The 23,004-nt window shown below is 37.3% G+C and overlaps 1 long non-coding RNA gene across 1 annotated transcript; it reads right to left on the bottom strand.

The window, feature by feature from the left end:
* Positions 1-8,892: 8,892 nt before the first annotated feature.
* On the bottom strand, positions 8,893-14,203 carry LOC130549285 (uncharacterized). The gene is made up of 3 exons (XR_008962156.1): positions 13,803-14,203; positions 10,296-10,374; positions 8,893-9,809 (listed from the first exon to the last, which is right to left on the bottom strand). It is a non-coding gene; the product is annotated as an uncharacterized LOC130549285 (long non-coding RNA).
* Between the last annotated feature and the right edge of the window lie 8,801 nt (positions 14,204-23,004).

Here is a 23,004-nt window from a genome sequence, read left to right as displayed (position 1 = left end):
TGGTTCCTGTCTGTGCAAGTTTAATATTCACCTTGATGGCTGTCTTTTTAGCAAAAGTAGGACAAATTCAGTGAGTAATGTGCTGTAACCACATACATGTAACATTACTTGTTTATAAAACGGTCAGTTCTGGTCCTTGATTCTGATTGGCTGAGCGGAGTTCTAAGCCGTTATAAAATACCCCAATATATAACTGCTGACCGCACCACATAGCCTAAATATAATTTTATTTACTTTATTTTATGAAACCTTGCTAAGCATATGGAATAACCGTTTTATAAAAGCAATAAGCCCCGCTAAGCAGTGGGTTACAGTGCATTTTATAACAGCTACGGGGTTTTAGGCACTCCGCTTCGCGTCGTGCCACAACGCCCTTAGCTGTTATAAAATGCACTGTAACCCATTGCTTTGCGGGGCTTATTGCTTTAATATAATTGGATGCTTTTTTATGTGGTAGTTTTTCAAGAATTGCGCTTTTCAACCATTAAAAGAAAACATGCGGCATGAAAGCGACATATCTGATAAACAGAAGTGCATTTATTGTGCCAGTCGTTAAATAATAACGCTGATTACAGGGTGTCTGAACACAGATGTAGTAATTGTCTGTCATAGATGTTTGTGGCAGAGCATGGCAACAAAACAGCTAGCAAATGACATGCCATAAATGTCAGCTGGTGAGAACATTTTGCAGGAAATGTCTCAATATTGTAGAAGAGTTTCAAGCCTGAAAACTTGAATTTCCCATCCTATATTTTTAGGGAAGATGCTTACATAAAGAATAAAGCTGACATTTGAAAGCAAGCTAGAATTTAGTGTTTTAATAGTTGAACACTGATACTTTTCATGTTGCAAGTAAAAATAAACAATAGCAAACAAAAAAAGCAGAACAAATTTAGTGACAATTCCCACAAGAAAGGAAAACTACAAACGACTTTTGTGTAATTTCTGACTTATTTCTTCTAGACATCAGCAAGGTTAAACGAAGAGCAAATGGAAAATCTCTTGTCTCAATATTTCTGCTGAACAAAAAAATCCTAAATCTCATCAATCTTCTCATTAGAGTTTCAGAAGTGATCTCAGCAATGTCTCAAAGTGCTCAGATTAGCCAAATCTGAAACCAATAATCAATATTATTAAGCAATTCAATCTCACATTTTTTATCATATCTACCTAAATTTAGATTATTTCATCTACATTCATTATAAACCTCCATATGTATTTGAACAATTATTACAGGAGTTTCTGTTTTTAATTCTCCTAAGCAATTTTAGGAGAAACACGTGAAACCAAGATGATACTTAAATGACACAGCTTAGAACATTGAGTCCCCTGTGCCATCTGTGAATGTCCTTTTGGGAATGATTTAACTGTTGGGATGTAACGATTTACTGTGAGCCGGTTGAAAGTCGATTATACTATGTGACTATTCAAGGTTGAGATGTTAGATGGATCGCAGTACATGTTTTGAACAGCAGGGTCCGCTGTGTTTACTGCAAACTTGGCAAATGTGGATATGCTGATATTTTTTTTTAAAAGTAAAAACATCCAAGTTAGGAAAAGCACAGACAAAGTTTTTGTTTATATAATAAAAAACCTTTTGTATTATTCATTTGTATTTGATTTGGAATGTGTTTTAAAATTGCAATTTAGTTTTGTTTTTTGACATAAAATATATTTTTATCTCACAAAGAAATGTGCAGCATTTGAGAAATAAAAGGGCAGTTGTTCCTTTCTTATTTGTCTCAACTCATTTTGTAAAAAACATTGTGAAAAACCATACCGTGATATCAGTATTGTGAATTGCATTGCATGGCATTGTGAGCTGCAATCGTTACGTCCCGATTTAACTGTACTGCATATTACATTTTTCATGTGTAAAATGTTAGTATTTTTGCAGTTTACACAATAATACCAACTACCATTTAATTGAACAGCAAATGGACCTGGTTAATAGAAGAGCAAAGTCTTTTTTCATATGGATACTGTACATGAATATGTGTACTTGTATACAGTATATGTTTTACAATGCAATTAATATTGTTATATACATTATACACAATCGTTAAGCGCATATCGTCGCTGTCTTTCAAAAACCTCTTTTTGAAAATGTCCAAATTCGCTGTTTTTCAGGAAATGGAAGAAACGCGGTGCTTTTTAAATGATTAAATACTGTGTTGTCAAAGTTGACAAACACTTTTTAATACTTTGTATTGGTTAAATATTTGCAAAACCCAGTGACAAACATAAAGTGTGACTGATAATAATGATTTATAGCAAAAATCTTGAAATATGGAGATACAAGGTTTCAGAAGGACTGAAACAGAAGTACACACACAAACATGTATACATATGAAAAAATATTTTTTTATGTACATATACATTAAGTAAACATGGTTTACAGAGACACTTCCTGTGTCCTTGTAAACCACTGACAAATACAAGTGTGCTTGTGTGTGTGCCTGTGTTGACAAGTGACTATTACAAGCCAAAAGGAAAAATCATGTCATGTTAAAGTTTTCTGTGATTCCTAAGAAGAAATAAAATGAAAATGAATGAAAGAGATCAGTCTTTAGACCAGTCACAAAAACTCCTCCTGACCCTTGGGCTGTGATTTTATTTTAAAACAGTTATTTCATGTCTGTTTATAGTGAGGTCCAAACATCTAAGACCATACTGAAAATGCTTCTGTTTTGCAGTTTTCGAATTTGGTTCAATTTTTAAATTCTGAAATATCAGCATAATATATGTAAAAACTTAGCATACCAAATACATTTTCAATTCATGGTGTTGTAACAACAATATGCACTTTGGCTTTAATGGAAACAAGTACGATTTTGTCCGTTTGTTTGGATTTTTCAGTGTATAGTTTTTTTGTACCAAGTATTAAACATGGTTAATGTCACAAATTCTAATTTGATTTTAAATCATAGATTTTTAAGGTGGTCTCAGATTTTCAGACCCCACTCTATTCATTTTGCAAGATGCGTAGTATGAAGCATAACACTTTTATAATAATAAAGTTTTAAAATGTGAATGTTTTGCCATTTATGTAACGTTTTTGTCATGTTTGTTCAAGACTGAATTAGCAGCTCAGAAATGTTTTTTTTGTTGTCATTTTATATTGCTATAATCCACGGGATGATATTCATATATGATTTTCAGATTCTGCTACTTTACATATCTGATTTACTATTAAAGCTGTTACCTTGAAGACCTTTGAAATATGGCTCTAAATGTGACCAACACAAATTATCAGACCAATAAATGCCATTCTGTATAAACAGAAAACACGGTTACAACCGTTAGATAATGTACAGAAGATTTATTGATTTAACACTAAAAACTTATGATAAATAATGCTATGCTATGTCTATACTGTACAGTATGTGTGAATCTCATGAAAGCTCTTACGTTTCACTACAAAATCAACAGATGAACAAAATTATATATATTGCTTAAAATATTTAATGTTAATATAATATATGTTAATTATTAAGCAAAAATCTTTGATATTTATATTTTTTGTAGTGCTAAAATGTGTTGAAATGACTTCATTACATTAAAAAAAGCCATGAAATAAATTTCCTTTATAAAGGTTTGCATTTTTATTTACTTTGGGCTGAAATGTGACCTGGATATGTTTTTATGAGATTCATCCATCTCTCAGTATAATATACTTATTATATAGCTATTTTAAAGCACTTCAATATCGAGTCCACTCAACATGCTCTTGTTTCGCCTCACGGGTAATTTGGTATCTATCTGTCTGTCCTCTCTTGAATCCATTTCCCCCCGCTGTAAGCACACTTCACAGAGCTACACTCCCCCAGCACATATATAATTGCACATCTTTCACCAATTAATGTCAAGCCTCTATTGGCATGTGATTGAAATGAAAGGCCATTAGGTGAGGGATCGATTCGCGCCTTCAAATGGACTGCCCCAATCACGAGCCAGTCAATTTCCAAATGAACCCGCTGGTTGGTTCGGTCGAGGCCTTGGCTTCACTAGGAGAAAGTGTCCGAGTGTGATGTCTTTCTCTACTGAATACTGTGCAGTATATACTGCATACTACATGAGGTTTTAATATGGATGCATTTGGCAGATGCTTTTATTCACAGCAACGTACATACATTTTTGTTTTATCAGTATACTGTTTGTGTTCCCTGGAGCTTAAACGACCTTTGTGTTTTGCACTACAGGAGCATATTCAAATGTAGTATATACAGGAATGTATCATACACTGTCAGTGTTTAGTACGTTTAATTTATAGAATGACTATCAGTTATCATTTCGAAAAAGGCTTTACATTTACAGTTTTTGTGTATAAATATTTTAAGAGGGAGAGATTGTTAAATTGCTGGACAATTTGAACAAATTTGGTAACACTTTACTATCAGTTTGTATTTGTTAACAATTAATGCATTAGCTAACAATAATTCTACAGCATTTTTTTAATCTTAGTTCATAGTATCATGTTAACATTAGTAATGCACCATGAACGAACATGAATAATTGTATCCAACGTTACATGGATTATCGAATGCTAAAAAACTATATTGCTCATTGTTAGTTCATGTTTGTAAATGCATTTACTGATGCTAACAAATACAGCTTTACTGTAAAGTGTTACCACAAATTGCATTGTGGGCTACAGTATTGCACATGTGCTCTGTTGTATAATGCCAATTTTGTCAGATGTAGCCAGTCCCCCCAGTGTATTAGTCATATAGAACATTTATATACTAATCAAAATACCATTCCAAAGGAAAATATTATATTACTCGGATGTTGCTCAGCTAAGAAGATTTGACGGAGTTCTCAGTTGTGGTTCATTTAGGTATTAGTATCAGATGTTTCTCATAAATTGCTTAAGAGAAATAAAACAGAAACAAATTACGATTATTATAATCCATAAAGAGTATGGAGGTGTAAATGAATGTAGATTGTAGAGGTAAATAATCTGGATTTGGGTACATTTGATGAGAAATGTTTGAGTTCATATTGAAATTTTCAATAACTTGTTTGCAGATTTGACAAATCTGAGCTCAGTTTGTGACATTGTTGAGATCTCTTTCTCTACATTTAATCTCATTAATGTGTATGATAAATGATTGAGATATTAAAGAGTTCTCAACTGTAATTTTTCTTTCTAATGCTAAATACTGCAGAAATAGTAAGAGCTATTATATTAAGTTATTCTGAATCATAACCGCCCTCTTTTCTTTTGTCTGGGCATTTATTTTTCATTATTAATTAATCTTTTTTGCGTTTGAAAGGCATTTTGTGTCTTTCATTTTTGAATACCCTCTCACTGGAAATTCACACTTTTAATGTAATCACAGATCAAGATATTTTGTCAAATGGATACTTAATAAATGCAATACTGATACAGACAGATACTGTACATAGGCTATATATCCTAGCTTTAGTGTAATTAATAAAGCTGTGTAATTGGTCATGATGTATTTTAGTATGGAGGCAGTGCCCCCTACAGTATAAACAGAATGAGAGATGTCTGCGTTCATCTATCAAGAGTACAAATAAACAACATGAAATAGAGATAAGGAAAATAACATAATTATGTTATTTATTAATTGTATCTGTATGTATTTGCTTACAAAGGTATGCTGCTCAATTATCCTTAAATTCTTGTTTAAATGATTTACATGCCTTATTTTATATTACTACATACATACATACATACATACATACATATATATATATATATATATATATATATATATATATATGATGTGTATATTAAATGTTGTTACATTGTTTAATATAATATATTTAGGCAGTGCATTTTCTGTTACTGTGTATTGTGCCTTAAGTATGCTCACCACCCATGTTCATTTTTATATCTGTTTCTATTTATATTAGTGCAGTTAATATTTTCTACAATACAAACATTAAACAGCATTGCTCTTATATGCATGTTTATAATAGCAACATTTTTCCAACAACATTGCATATTTATTGTATAAAATTCTAATTAGCTAATGTAGAAATTATACAAAAATACATAAATAAATCAAATACAATTGACCACTATTATTATCAAGTCTTATTTGTATAAATGTCTGTTCACATCATACATCAGTGATTCTTCTCCCAGACTTGCAGATAAGATGAGCTTTTAGTCCAATAGATGGCAACAAAACACTAGCCTGCAGTTAAACTCATCATATAGGCCTGTAAGATCCTGCATTGCAGTACACTTCAATGCATGAGACACATGATACACTATTTGTCTTACATATCTACATCAATGCAGTCATTACCACTGCCTTATAATATCCTCAGTGTAAGAATAACTCATCTGCAATTGATCTATTGATAATCCTAATAAGAGATAAGATTGAGCTTTAACAATGCTACTTATGCACCAGGAAGAGTGCCTGAAATACCACATAGCTGTTATATTTATAGCTATTATAAATGTATTATATATTTAGCTGAAATTCTGAAGGATTCCCTATGAGCTTTAATATTACTAACATTTATAAAGATATTAATACGATATTAGTAAGATTATTTTTATACATAGATACTAATAAGATATGAATACTCTTTTGTCATCATAGCGTGACTATTAAAATAACACGAATTGATGATAAACGTTTCAACAATGGGGAATTTGGAATTGATCAGATATTTTATTTTGAATGGTAAATTTACATTTGATGATCATATATTTGTAAATGATAAAAACAATGAACAAATGAAAAAAATCAAAATAATAAATAATAGCCATAAGTAATAATAATCAATATTATTTTTAAAGCGCTTTTTATTTGCTTTAAAAACATCCACCGTGAACGCAGAAACAACACGCCACAAATGTTTTCTTTCCTCGCCAGACCTCAAAAAATACTTTTGTCTTTAATTTCTCTCTTTTCTCTCTTTTGCAGAAGTGTCTAATGTAATTGAACTCTAATGCATTAGGGACTGTGATTGAAATGCCAAGGACACGTATAATTTCCCTCTTTGTCCTCTCGGCCCCTGCGAGCGCTCGCTCTTGCTCTCGCACCCGGGGCCCCTCTACCTTACGGCACGGCTGACAATCAGCCCTCGTCAGTGTAATTAAATGATGGTTTATAAAGTGTGAGAAGCCACTATGACCAAAAGCAAATAGGTGCTTATCGGAGGGCCGCTGAACAACCCTAATTTTCTCCAGTGGCAATTTCCATCTGTTATCTGGGCTTGGAATCGGCCCCTTTTAGCCCGGCACGCTGTTTCACGATAGTGAATGCTTGCTCCCCGCTGCTGTGTGTTTTTTTTTTCAGAAATATACACACATTTTGCCTTTGACAGAATGACATTTTAACAGCAATGTACACTTGCCTTCACGTCCCGGCAGACTGACATTTTAAAGACGCAGAAAATGAAATATTGGCAATTATCTATGTTTTTTATTTGTCTTGTTTGTTTGTTGACATAAGAGCGCTGTGACTTTTTCTGTCTCTTCAGAATTTTGATATTTGTACAACGCAGGAGGTTGTTTCTAAGAAAAAATATTTCATACCGCAATGATATCTGTTACGGCATGGGTGCCGTAAGCTCTTAATAGAGTTACCGTGCAGATCAAAGGGTAAAAACAGTAATGTTATAAGAATATCAGAGCTCACAGCCGGCTTTCATTACAGTGCCGCTTTTGAAATGGTTAACTTTCCTCTGTAATCTTCAAATGTTTTACTGAATAATAAGAGAAATCGCTCACCCTCTCAAGTTTTTGCACTTTGAAAGGAATCAGTAGTATTGGAACACAAAAGCCTAACCGTATTATCTCTCAGAAAGAGGCCAATTGCACCAATGATATTTGACTGAATTAAAAAAAATCTGTCTTTTTAAAGAAATCTTAATGGAAGGCTATCATTTTTGCAGATTAATGTGTGTCCTTTAGAAATGAATTGATTATGATAAACTCACACCCTCAAAAATGCTTTTAATATCTGTACATTATTAAAACACACATATAAAACGGGAAGAAATCACCTCTTAACAGAATTATTAACACTTTAAGATTATTTACAATGCTGAGTGTTTTAGAAAAAAAATTCTGAAATGAGTCTAACCCATGGCTCTAATATCAGCATATGTTTTTATTTTCCCCATATCAAAATCTTGGCTCTAAGTATAAAATATTTGTTGAAGGAATGAATGAAGAATAAACAACTATTGCAATTATCTACTAAAGCAAATGTATCCAGGTAAAAATAATATGATGATAAAAATAGTATAATATGATATACAACAAGTTTATACAATTTAAAAATACTTCATCATATTATATTTAAAAGTAGTTCTTATTAAACAAAAAAATTGCAATTGATATTAAAAGGATATTTATTAATATGACATTTTTCATAATTAATGACAAACATTTAATTTGGAATAGGCCTATTTAAATTTGAATGACAAGTCGTATTAACAGTTAATATGGAATTGTCATCCTGTTAAATCAAAATCAAAAATACATTTTCTGTGTGTTATGATATGGTATATAAAGCTGAATGCTTACCCTAAAGATGAAGGGCATCAGCATTGCTTGAGGGGTTCAACACTCTGAGACTGCAAACCATGACCACACACACACACACTGTAATCTTTTTCACACCCTTATCACAGACAACATTCATGTGCAGTCTCTACTGTTGTTTGTTATTAATTGACATTTAATACTTTAACTATGTACATGTAGGAGCTAAATATTTTTTTGGAATATCGGAAACATATATATATATATATATAAACAGATTATAAGTTTCATATGTAAAATAAATATATGAGTTGGTCCTTATCTATTAAAATGCTATCAAAGTGTTATCACTGGACTGTCATAAATAATTTTTAATATATCAATAAACACTGAATATATCATTTTTGTTTAAAATAAATTATTGTCAGGCATGACTATTGTTATTTCAGAGCAACGTAATCTATTGTAGACACATAGAAACTTTTTTTGTGGTAATTATTTGATAAACCTTTTGTTTATTGCAGTGTTTTGTTTATTCAATTCGATGTGAAAACATACAAAAATGTTGAACAATTACTCACACAACGTGCCTATATTTTACTTTCTTAGTGTTAAAAATAAAACATTGCTTTTCCAATCTTATTGCATTTTGTACCTTTAGCTATTGAAGTGTGTTACATAATTTTTTTTATAAATTACACTACCTTAATAATAAGATGTGAAACACCTTTCTCCAGATTTATAGATCACCCCCCCACACCCGGATCTCCCTCTCTCTCTTGCTGAGAGGGGTAATTTTCTCCCGCAGCCATGCCCCCATCATGGGGGCATCATGGGGGTTGAGTCTCAGCTTTCCCCAGCGGAACAGAGTGTTGATTATTTGCCTCCATTTGTTTTTTGGCACCAGAGGTTAGTCCGGCACTTGACTGCCGTCCCAGAGGTGCTTTCAACCTAACGAGAGAGTATCTGTTTCCCCGGATCAGTCGCTGTGTCTTAACTGAACATTCTCCACCATCTGCTCGGGGTTTAATGCTCGGCTACCGTCAAATCCCAATGTTTGCGCTGAGACGGATCCCTGAACCTTTGAGGACGGCGATCCTATAGTCCTCCTCCCACAGATCTGATCCAACGATTAATCACTTAATCTGTGTTGCAAACACAGGAACTCCCAGAATGACACAACACATGGTTGAATCCTTCAGCGGCATGATGGTATCACAACAATAAACCTTCTCAAGCATCTTTCTGGCTTGATTTATTGTTGATGTCTTGAAAACAGTGACACTTTGTCTCTTTGATGGGTTGCTAATGACATCAAGTTTCCCTGAAAAAATCAATAAGGCATAAAATTTAAAGAGTTTCTCCATCCTTAACCTGTATTTCATAGGGAAAGGAAGCCTGAAAATGGACTGACGCTTAGATTTCAGGCCGCGGAGTCAAATTTCTTCTCACATTTTTCTACTTGCTATGTGCCATTAGCTTTACTGACATCAGACGGACGGAGTCCATTTGGCTATTAAGCGCTCAGCTCGCTGTTTGAAACATAACTACCTTAAAAGACTTTAAGATCCTTAAAAGCAATTAGAAAGTCAAAAAGTATGACTCCCATTGCTCCTATAAAGATCCGCTGGATGTGTATTTAGCAACAATGAGTGCGTCTCAATCTTACATGGCTTGCTGCTCATGTACAGCATTATCTTCATTGCCTGGACAATTGTTTTTCCAGCGTGACTGATCCTGCTTTAGGAATAAATTATCCAAATCGGAGAGCTATTGGCAGATTTCAGAAGTTACAGTAAAGGTCACTCACCTCCTCCGATCGCTTCTGCCTTTCTGACATTTAGACGAAGCTCGCATACATCCGCAGCGGCGTGTACTTCAGCTGAGGGCTGAAAAAGTAAAAACCACAACATAGTGAGCACAAGGCTAATAGGGTTAATTGTTATGTAAAAAGTGCCACGGTCAACTGCAGGCCGGGGGCGCACCCGCTCCCCCCCTTCCTGTCCCAGGGGGCATTCAAGCCCAGATGGCATTTTCCTAGAGGCTGTGACCCACAAGGGGCTGGCGCCCGCGAAGAACAAGGTGCATCACCTCCGTCTAATTAATTTACCATTATAGCACCTGTTTCCGAATAGATAGGCCAGGGGAGAGAAGCGGTCCCCAGACGCAGCGGTGGGGCTCGTGGTAAATGGGGTTTGAGCTGATTATATTAAGCTGATGCTTTGATCATCTCAAGGCGTTAAAATGGAAATATGTTTTCGCTGGCTGTGGGCCGCGGTAAGAGGGGAGAGGCGTCGGGACGCGGCTGATTAGTTTTGACTGCGGAAACGCGCGAGGCCTCTCGCTTTAAATAAAAATATCCACATTTTAAGCCACGCTGATGCAGAGATGGGAGTTTTACATTAAGTTTGGAGCTCGGTCGGCTTCACAGGAATCTGGGACACAGATTTGTGCTGAAATGTAATTGGTGTTTGCGAATTTCTTCTTTGGATGTTTATATTCGCAACTTTGTTTGGTTTACAATTAACAAAAATCAGTAATTGACAAAGTACATAAAGACACCCTACATCATACTGTTTCATAACGGTAAGCTTATAATTATGATGAATAAGTTGTAGGGTCACATTTGGTGGGAATTATCAGTTTGACGTCATTCAACATCAACCCGCTTAAAGTACACAAAGTCACATGCTATTTTATGTTTCAATCAGAGATGGCGATATAAACACAGAAATTATGAATTGCAGCTTTAATAATTTAGCCTTTTTTGTTTTTACCTACTAAAAATGGTAATATTGTAATTTCGGCTCAGCTTAACACATTTTGTTCAAATCTGTTCTGCAGAAATACGCACTCTTCTCTAAAGTCAATGCTGAAATTTTGCTGATTTCGCAAATGTCGCAATGTTTCATGTCATTCAAAATGTAATTATGTTTGTTAAGCCTTTTTTAACTGACTATAAGTCGTGTATTTGATTTATCATACCCTTTAGAATATTTGGTTTAGGATTAATATGTTTTCTCATCAATTGTCATTCCATTGAGAAATGTTGACATGATGGCCCCTAATTGCCCTCCTCAGGTTATGCGCTAATTCAACTCAAATATTGGTCAAATAAGCGCTGGGCTTTAAACATAGATTGGCGAGGCGGGTTGGGGGGGTTGCAGGTGGGGGTCGGTGAAATGAAGCATCAATGATGGAATAATAGCTGATGAAATGGAAGCCCTGCTCCAAACACTGGCGCTCTGTAAATGGATTTGGGGAATATGCTAATCTTGTCTTTGCTCACACTTTATTCATTTCCGCCCCAGTGCCCCTTAAGGATTAACAATTTATTACCTGCGAAACACCACAAAACAATTTTGCTCGCGTAAAAAATAACTGTTCACCAACATGGGTACTCTCAAAAGATACCTTTAGTAAATTCGCTGGAAATCCCTCTTCCTCAAGGTGCGATATGGTATATGATTTGGGCTGCTGAAGTCATGATAGTGTTAATCTAATTTGACAGTTATCTGTAACATTAGCTATTAATTGATGTGGGTCAGGCCAGTGGAGCACAGCGTGTTATTTATCATAGATGTTTGCCTCGGGCTTTGCAAATGCAGTCAGGTTGGTCATATAAGCTGCTTGCGGCTTTGAAGCTGAACAATGTTGTTCAGACAATGCAAATGTTTGTGAACTGGTTCATAAAAAAAACGTTGAACATTGGATATGAGTCAATCCTACCTGCCAACTGCTTCACTCCATAGGGTGTATTCTCACTGTTTATGTAGATTTTTAGTACGAGGGAAACTGTGTTTATTTGTCTATGCTTGTTATTTTGATAATAAAAGTCTTTTTTGTGCATGATTCATATAAACAAAGTTTATTGTGTATGTTTCGCATAACCTTATAACATCAGTTTACTTGTCTGTGGGTAATTCTCAGGAAACATGGAGTCAGGAGTCATTTGTGCCCAAAAGTGTCAGGATAACATCACAAGGTCATACATTGTTATTTACAGTACATTTATGTAGGGTTTAGTCTGTAAGGGCACCTTCATTAAAACAGAAAAAAATATTCTCCGTTTGTTTGTCTATCAATGGACTGCATGCTCCAAAATCGCATCCACCCCAAAATTCAGATTTGCGGTTAACAGTGTTTTTTCAATGGCTTGAACTATTACGCCTCTGATCTTAATATGTGGTTACAGCTTAGAAAAATATTCAGAGGTATTTCTTGTTATTATAGCTTCAGTATTATATTACAAGTCAAGCAGAAATGTATTGTTGTGCTTTGTGCCTATATTTTGTTATTTTAGTTAAACTTGATGAGGCTAACAAGTCTAAACATGATGAAATACTGATGGAGTGTATCTAACCTCTGTCAACCCATATGATGTCCGAAAGACCAAACTATTGTTTTAAGTGAGGGAAATGCTATAGAAAAATCTACGATTTTTTTACGTTTTTAAAATAAAAAATATTGCATTACAACAAAATATATATTTTTTATTTCAACAGAAATTAAGGTTAGATTTGGTCAATTAAATGATGAAGGGACATGCAAGTGAACTGACATGATAGACGTTATGAATGTATGATCTGATTCGCCCTTCTCGTGCAAATTATTATATTACTGCATATATTTTAAGAAACAGTGTTTTGATATCAATGCAAAACAGTATGTGATGTTTATTACAGCCATTGAACAAAAATACGTAGGGCTTTAATGGTAGCACAAAATGTCAGAATGCCGGCTCAACCTAAAACATACATAAGTTTATATGACCGTTCAAATGCACTAAGACGTGAAAAATAACTTTAGTACTTGTTTTGTGTGACAGCTGATGTCTTTGAGAGTGCACTCTCATGTCTTGTTATTGGCAAAGCATATCTGCGTCATTTTTCATATCGGGCCCATGCCGATATTTAATTTCTAAGACAATATCGTCTGATAATATCTGTGTGCCCATAATATTGTGCGTCCCTAATCTCTTATGCAATGTAGCATTTGCTCATTACTATGGTAAAATTCTGGTTGCAGTGTGAACGGAAGCTCAAGCAGGTGTCTATGACAGCAAGTAGGTCGGCCGTATGCTGCGGTTTCACACATACATCCAGAAACGTCAATAGCTTGCCATGTTGTTTTTGGCACGGTTCTTTAATTTGGCATCCAAAAGGTGGAGAGAGAATTAGACTCGCTCCCCTGCACATCGCATCCTACAAGCCACGGGAGTTGAGTACCTCAACATTGCTTTTCCAATTTCTCCCCGTCTTTCGCGTTTGGAAATCAGCTGCGTCTGTGATTACAGTCTAAAGGTTTTCCCACTTACCTTGCCGTGAACAATGAGTTCGCCGTGAATAGGTGGTATTCACATGGTTAGGCTTTAATGCTCTTCCAGGTTGATATGTCGGGGTGGGGGGGAGATGGAATATCTCTGAGTGTCCACAGTCTGAAACACATAGAAATGAACGTGTCGTGCCCGCGGCTGGATAATGACGGGTTTCGTAGCTTTAATCTGCCACAGCAGATGGTTACCTGCATCGGCGAGAAAGCGCTTATGAATAATGAAATGCTAAATAAAGTATTTAGCACAGTATCTGAGGCATGAGAAGAGAAAATGAGAGGGAGAAAAGGCTAAATGAGCTTGAACCGTATACGGTTCTTGGTTTCTGTTTTATTCCGTTGAGCATTGTCAAAGCAAAAGTGTTATTAAATATCAGCTGTCGATAATGTGGCGCATTAACACTTCAGAGAAGAATCATATTAGCTACGCTAATGACGGAAGACGGCTAACGCTTCATTCCTTTCGCACTTGTTCGGATAGTTTGTTTTCCACTTCTGAGTTCGAGAGAACTGCTTTGTGCCCGTTTTAATTGGATATATTGTTGATAACCGCTACTTCCCCGTTATCCGTGTAGCGCTCGTGTTACAGCCATGTAAGAATGCGGTTTGGTCGCAGGCCAGCGCAGTGCGTCTGTCGTCTATGATATGTCCGTGCTTATCTTATTTACTGTGATTAGACGTCTCGGCATCGACAGACGAACTCTTGAAAGTAGCTAATGCTCATTAACTTACTCGCTTTGGCTTTACTCAAATTCTTTCAGACAGATTTTCTTGCATCATTGTCCAAAGAAGATTAGAAGCAAAAATCTTGACTGCTGTTCACGAGGTTATTAATGTGCTTTGGGTAATTGAACAAGTCCGCAGATGTTTTATGCGGGAAGTGTTTTACCACAATATCATCAGGTTGGCAGTGTTTACATTTGGTAATAACTATCATTCGGGGACCGACAAATTCACCAGCAATTCGGATTTCCCGTAATCTGCTTCCCCCGGTATGTATTTGTATAGAAAACACAAGATTTCGTGTTTCTGTAATTGCCTTTTTTAATTCCTCGCGGCCCATCAAGCCAAGATTGGAAATATCCTGATTTTTTGGGGGGACATCTTGGGACTGTGACAGCAAAGGAAGCTTGAGATTGTCTGCGGGAACTTGAACTTGCCTGAAAGAAACAGTTCTGGAACTGGCCTGCATAGCCATGATAAAATGTTAAAAAAGGAAACATCTCGGTTTCAGCCCAGTCTATGTTAATAGATGGTGTAGCAGAGACTGCTGAGATGCTGAGCTAATCTTCCGCTGGTTATCCGCGGGCTGCCGTTGGGACTGCGCCATGTTGGAAAAGCAGGCTTTAAAACAAACTTTTACGCTTTCATTGTTTCTGTTCTCACAAACTCGGAAAACTACAGATTCTGTTTCTGTAAATTACACTATTCATTTTTTTGTTTGTTTTTTTCGGTCCAAGTATTGTTTGAAATAAAATGTAGAAAAAAGTTATGCATTGATGTTGATCAATGCAAAAGTGAACAATTATATTTAAGACAAAGATTTTGATTATTTTTTTATTTAATAAACCACGATTAACGGGCTATATGCACACGTTACTTCCGCGTTTCACCCACGGCAGTTTCCGATTGGGGAGACTTAAAGCAGAGTGAAATGGAAAACTGAGAAAATATTTAAATTTAGCAGATGCTGTACATTGCGGCACACCGCAGTGGTATGTAGAAGTATTTGAATGTTATAACGACATGTAAATTTATGAAAGTATCATTTCAAATACGGTAGAACAGCACTTCTATATACCACTGCGGTGGACAGCATCTGCTGAAGCCAGGGCGATAGCATTAGCCATTACGCTTTTTAGCCGAATGGCTGCAGGCTTTCCTTTTAAAAGGGCTTTGGTAACGCTAGCATATAGCCCATTTGTAGTTACCATGGCTTAAGTCCCGTACTTAGGTTTTCTTTTTTCACTTTTTAAAATCAAGTTATTTTTTCGTGAGGAATTAAAACACAATATGATAATGTGCAGAGAAATACATCTAAAAATACTTTTTGGATAATCAACAACAAGCAACTTGTGCCTGAAATGTGACCACAAATTTGCATTGTATTATGATATATTTAAAGAGGTCATATGGCGCGAATATGTGTTTTTCTGTGTCTTTGGTGTGTTATAAGTTGCCCATGCATGTATTAGACACACAAAATTGCAAAAATTAAAGTGTCGGAACAAAAGATGCATTCTATCTAAAAGCGAATGCTCACCCAGACCTGCCTGAAATGCCTCGTGTAACCACACCCCCACAAATCTACGTCAGTTCGTGGTATGATTTGACTAAGACCGCCCAAATGTATACGCAAGTAAGGTAGGCGTAAATGTCAGTACAATTGCTTTGGAACCTGATGTTCCAAATATGGTAAGAGGCGTTACATTTCCGTCACACGTTTGCCGTATTCGACCAATCACTACGCACTGGTTAACTGGCCAATCATAGCATCTCGCTTTTCAGAGTGATGAGCTTTGTAAAAAATCTGCGTGTTTCAGAGATGCGGGGCAAAGAGGAGATAAAAACATGCACGGTATGTGGAAAATACAGCGTTTTTGAACCTTAAATCGTGTATACAAATTTCATTACACCCAAAACAAACGATAATATTTGTTTTAGCTGTGTCATATGACCCCTTTAAGGCCCTATGAAATCCACTTCATTTTTTCTCAAATTCTGTTTTCGCCATTTTTATTTTTCTGAATTCTGTGTTTTCCTTTTTTTATTGTATTAAGTAATATATTTGCCCACATATAAAATACTTTAGTAAACAATAGTATTCACTTATAAACTATATAAAAAACCTACAGTGGATACTTTAAACCAGTGGTCACCAACCCTGCTCCTGAAGATCGACAGTCCTGAAGATTTCAGCTCTAACCCCAATCAAACACACCTGAACTATCTAATCAAGGTGTTCAGGTTTGCTTGATAATTACAGACAGGTGTGCTGAAGCAGGGTTGGAGCTGCAGTCTGCAGGACAGTCGATCTCCAGGAACAGGGTTGGTGACCACTGGTTTAAACCATACAGGGGGATCTGTAACATAAGGTATAATCTACTTAACTATGTTAATAAATCATCTTACCAGTACATTTTCTTTTTTCTTTTGTTTTCAGGTCTAAATGTAAGTACTATTTTTAATCAAGCAATGTTTAAAACAAAAAAAGTGCTATATGTATATTATTCTCCTAGCACATTTTTTACTAAAGTAAATATTATTCTCACTGGTCGAATATAAAAAATTCAAGGTGGGTGGTGTGGTAAAATTTGGGTGTGTTATAATTTATTCAAGTTAATGTGACTTTTATTTTGACGGTTCACCGCAAAGAGTGTTTGACATTAGCTTCAATGCAGTTGAAAGCAGCACACGAGCATTATGCGTGCAGTACACGTAACCAAACCACTTTTTTTACAGACACGCAAAACAAGCAGATTATGTAAAACGCATCTGAAAAATTTGAACGTTATTGTAGCGAGGAAGGCGGGGCGAGAGCCGTGGGGCGAGTAAGGCGGGGCCGGCGGCGTAAGTGGCAACGAGTGTCAGCTGTGCGACCGCCGGTCCCCGCATGCCTCACGGGGGAGCTCGGGAGCATAAGAGGACGAGCGACCGGACCATCGAGAGAGAGGACCGGGCCCGGAAGTTAAGTTTGTTTATGTTCGTGTGGCCGGCAGTCGACCGTGAGGTGGCTGCCGGCCTTTTATTTGCTGAATTATTGTTTGTGCGAGCGCCACTCACTCACCGCTCGTCTCCTCACTCTCTCTCCCGCTGCAGACTTCGCTGAACCACGCCCACCTTGCCACATACCCCCACCGCCCGACTCAGGCCGGGGAGCCATCCGGCCTGCAGTCCTCCCCCCCCCCCCTTGCCGGGAGAGGAAGTCAGCCACAGCCATCTGTGCACCCGGCCTGTGGACCACCTTGAATTTAAAAGGCTGTAAAGCAAGATACCAACGGGTGATCCGGGCATTGGTGTCTTTCATGCGGTGGAGCCATTGGAGGGGAGCGTGGTCCGAACAGAGGGTGAACTCCCGCCCCAGCAGGTAGTATCTGAGGGTGAGGACTGCCCACCGGATAGCCAAACACTCCTTCTCTATGGTGCTGTACCTAGCTTCCCTCTTGGAGAGCTTGCGGCTCAGGTACAGCACCGGCCGTTCCTCACCCTCTACCAGCTGGGACAGTACTGCGCCCAGCCCTCTGTCCGACGCGTCGGTCTGCAGGATAAAAGGGAGAGAAAAGTTAGGGGAATGCAAGAGCGGCCCGCCACACAGGGCAGCCTTCAACTTGGTAAAAGCCTGCTGGCACTGCTCCGTCCACTGGACCGCATCGGGTACTTCCTTTTTAGTGAGGTCAGTCAGCGGGTTGGTGAGCTCCAAATTACTTGCGAAGTGGCAAGGACCCTTTGAGGTCACACGGCAAGTCGGGGACCTCGACTATGAGGTTATTCGGACGGATAGGCGAGGCGCACGTCAGATTTACCACCTCAACCTCCTTAAAAAATGGAGCGAGGAGGAGGCAGTGATGCTGGCGACGGTGGTATCCGCAGAGGAGGATCTCGGGCCAGAAGCAAATATTAAACCGCATTCCATTGCTCTGGCCCCGGGTGGAGATCACCTCTCACCCTCTCAGCTCACTGACCTGGCCCGCCTACAGGCGGAGTTTGCCGATGTGTTTTCTCCCCTTCCAGGCCGAACGAATCTCATACGGCACCATGTCGAAACCGATCCGGGAGTGGTGGTGCGTAGTAGAGCCTACCGTTTACCCGAACACAGGAAAAAGGTTGTTCAGGCAGAATTAGAGGCCATGCTAGATTTGGGGGTAATAGAAGAGTCCAACAGTGACTGGGCGAGCCCGATAGTTTTGGTTCCCAAAACGGACGGCTCGGTCAGGTTCTGTGTGGACTACCGCAAGGTGAATTCAGTGTCGAAATTCGACGCTTACCCAATGCCCCGGGTCGACGAATTGTTGGACCGGCTCGGCTCGGCTCATTTTTATTCGACACTGGACTTAACAAACAATAATTCAGCAAATAAAAGGCCGGCAGCCACCTCACGGTCGACTGCCGGCCACACGAACATAAACAAACTTAACTTCCGGGCCCGGTCCTCTCTCTCGATGGTCCGGTCGCTCGTCCTCTTATGCTCCCGAGCTCCCCCCGTGAGGCATGCGGGGACCGGCGGTCGCACAGCTGACACTCGTTGCCACTTACGCCGCCGGCCCCGCCTTACTCGCCCCACGGCTCTCGCCCCGCCTTCCTCGCTACAGTTATTTATAGCACAATTTTCATTTTGCTAGCTGTGCAACACTACTTTCTGGTTAAGAAGTAAAACATTTGCCAGATTCCGTGCGAGCGAGTACGAGTACCGATATTTTTTTTCTAGTATTCCCCGATACCGATGCCTGTACCTTTTCAAAACACAGTGAGACTAATAAAAAATAAAATAGCTTCATAGTTACAAACAACTCCACCTCAAACACATCATAAAAAAAAATTGTATGTGCTTTACAGAATTTTCAAAGCAAATTTCACAACAAATTTCTGTCAGTTATGTCACACGAGGTATCGGTCTTTGGTGTCGGTGCATTTTTACGAGTACGAGTACATGAGCTTAGTAACGGGCCCGATACCGATAAGGTGCATCCCTAATTCTGTGTTATACAGCAAATCTCATTTTTATGTTTGATCCCGTTAGCGTTTTAAGCATCACGGAAATAATAGGACCCTATAAATTACATCACAGATTATGTATGTGCAACTAGGAAACACAAATGTAAACTTAATCTGCAATGACGCTTGAATTTGGACCATAATATTTATAGAATTTCTTCCTCAAGCTTGTAAACTTGAGCTCTATCCCATCTTAATTTACAAAATTTACACTAAATGCATTTACATAAAAAAATGATTAAATTATTTATCTGATTTGTTGTCCACATTGACTGATTTCAATATGTTTTGCACTCATCCTGACAATATCTTGAAGGTCTGCCAACATACACAAGTTCTAATGTATTGCAGTTGAGGGCCTTGTTTAGAAGTGTCTGAAAATGTAACCACAATATCGAGCGTACAGCTCAAGAGACGGCCCCCACTGAAGCATAATATCTTTCTCAAGTGGATGCAAAACGGTGCCATTTTCGTCTTTGATTTGCTCAATGCCATGCTATGTAGGCCTGGTTCCAATCCTCCCTTATTCTGTCTCCGTCTATTTTACATCACACCTGTTAGTATCACAAAGATGTGAATCTAGCGGGCCGGTAAAGCGAGAATGAAACAAAACAATCGAGACAAAATTCGAACAATTACAGACAATTTTGGTGGAAAAAAGGCCATCTGGTGTATGCATTACCTCTATTGAGGAAAGTCCTTTTGTGGCTTGCCAGCTTCTCTGTAGAGGTTCTCATGAAATATGTATGTTTTCATAAAGTGTCAAACGTTTTCGTTTTTCGCTCTTCTTAAGGGTAAACTGAAAGAAGCCGATTCTGCAAAAGTTGTGCAAAAGCAGAAAATGAGCTATAATGGCTTCATACTCTCACAAGTAATAGTGTAAAGTCAAAAGGAATCTTGCCTCATGAAGAGCTTTCAAGCTTCTGGACAGTTTGATTGCACGTTTCATGAGTTCTTTGTTTAGTTTCTCTGCATGAAAACAACACTGATTAGTTTTATATGTGCATATACATAACACAACTATGAGGCGCTCCATAAGACTTTATTCAATGACAGTATGCTTTTATATTAAGTGGTGTCCACTTGACGTCGAAATGAATCACTATTGATTACATTTATTTAATGTCTTTGCTTCCGATAGTTCAGACCTGCTCTCGGAGACCAGCTTGCATTCTCTAGAAATAAATCCAAAAGCATAAACACTTCAGTAATACAGCAAGTCATATCGGTAAGCAGATTTGACTAGTACTAAGTGATGTTCACCCTGATGATGCAAACGTACTCCGATTTAAAACCAAATAATATTATGCCAGAGACAACATGCAGGGTGGGGATTGGACATGCAATTTAACCCTTTCAGTGGGATCAGCCAATTCATTTACTGTTTCATTAAATGTTTGGCGGATATCTTCATTGCTGTCCACATGAACACGGTATTTTTTTCGCGGCTGACGCAAACGCAGTACTCGGTCACTGAATCCGAACTTTTTTGAAAACTCCTGCCAGGGTGAAGACTTTTTTAGAAACTCCGGTTGCAGTGTTGTCGTGTAGACGATGTAACCTCTCCTTTGTCTGAAATCCGATTCCAGGTTTCTGATTGGCCAACACGGCTTTATGGTTAGGGTTATATCGCCACCTGTTGGTTTGGCATGCATTTGGCAGCGCTTTATAGCGTGTTTTCGTGGATGCGGGGCTTTTTTTAAACGAAGAAGGAACAATTCTGTTGTTTATAAAAATACCCGTGTACGTGTGGACTAGGCCAAGTGACGTAGAGTGCGTTGAAGGTACAATATGTATTTTTTTAATCAGTTTTCGTGTTTCCGGGAATAGATGCTAATGCAGTTGAGCTGCAGGAAAATATAAGACTTTAGTTTATACAGGTGTCATTTACGAGCTTAAAATTCGTAATTTGCTCTTCTTGCATTTTTTTTTGTGCTGTTTTAAGTCAACGCAATATCATGGCAACACGACCGAAGTTAACTTCTGGCCCGTGTTTGTAATTAATTGTCTGTTTTAGAGCTTTGACTTTAATTCTCATTTTTATTCAGCTTTGAAACGACCATATTGTTCTGAATATAAAGACTATGTTCTTTTTCTTGGAAATACATAGAAAAAATTGGGTCATCATACTTAAGGTTAGGCTTTTACCTGTCAATAATACAACCGCCAGATACTTGTAAATTAAGTAAATTGATCAGGAGTGAATTGAAGCCACCATTAAAATGCCACCAGTCATAGAAAAACTTCTAGTCTGTTTTTTTCTTACTTGCAAGACTACAATAAAAGTTTACTTCTATGTTAATAAGATTTTTGGTAGACTGGTTTTCACACTGAAATAATATTAAATTGTACTGCAGGTTATTTTTATGGTATATGCTTGAGTTTTTTAAGTGATTGTGTTGTGGTGGTACATTTTGCAAGTATTGCCATGCTTTAGTTACAATACATACAATAAAATATGCAATATGCACATACACTACAGCTCCCCCTAGTGTCTTCTATAGAGATGTGCAATAATTGCGATGATCTGAAACCATCACGATGAGGTCAAACAATGGCGATGAGACGATTATTTAATAATCGTGACAGCCTATTTATGTTTTATTTCATTTATATTAATATGAATTAATGATAATATTTTATTGTATAATAAATGTATTAAATAAACAATTTGTTGAATTCTATTGTATGTATTTTTTTAATAAACAATTTGTTGAATAGGTCGTGTAAATAGGTCACATTTAAGTTAGCCAAGTAACGGTTCTTTTACTGGGTAGATATACTTTTAACTTGCTATATGTAATTTACCTGTTATTTCTTTTGCTTGTTATAAAAAAATAAGAATCAGGTGCTCTATTCTTTAAGGATGTGTAACGGAAGTTAAGTTTGGGCCACAAAAGTGTGCATGCACAGTAACGTTTGTTTATGTTGTTCTTTTAAAGCTGTCTATAGATCAGAACGTTATGTGAATTATTCTCATGTGAGGTGTCAGATGGTAGAATACAGAAAACATATATGTGTATGTGTACTTGCAAACTTGAATATTTGTATGTGAAAGATGCCTTTAGGTTCATAAGACATTTGCATAGGAAGTATTGCATTTAGCAACTGAAGACAATGTTACAAAATAGTAGAGAGTGCATATAATTTTTCAAAGCAAGCATCTGCTGTAACAAATCATCTTCATTTTTTACTTTACTGCAATTGTCAGAATTGCAGCAATTTGTATCAAACATAAAATTATTTAGTTTTATGTTCAAAAATGTATTCTGTGTGTTATATTTTGGCTTTGGTCAAAAGAGACATCTAACTATGTTGTTAATCATTATCAGAAGCACTGGACGATACGGTAGAGTGATTCTTATTTAGAGGAATCTGCTTTTGTGATGTGTCTGAATCCCAACACTGTCCACAGTTCCCTCCCTATGGGAAATTGCCTGACCAGGATGGTTTGTGCAAGTCTTTCTCAATCACCG

This window comes from Triplophysa rosa, linkage group LG25, assembly GCF_024868665.1.
Source record: "Triplophysa rosa linkage group LG25, Trosa_1v2, whole genome shotgun sequence".
Lineage (NCBI taxonomy): Eukaryota > Metazoa > Chordata > Actinopteri > Cypriniformes > Nemacheilidae > Triplophysa > Triplophysa rosa.
This window is presented reverse-complemented; position numbering and strand designations above follow the sequence as displayed.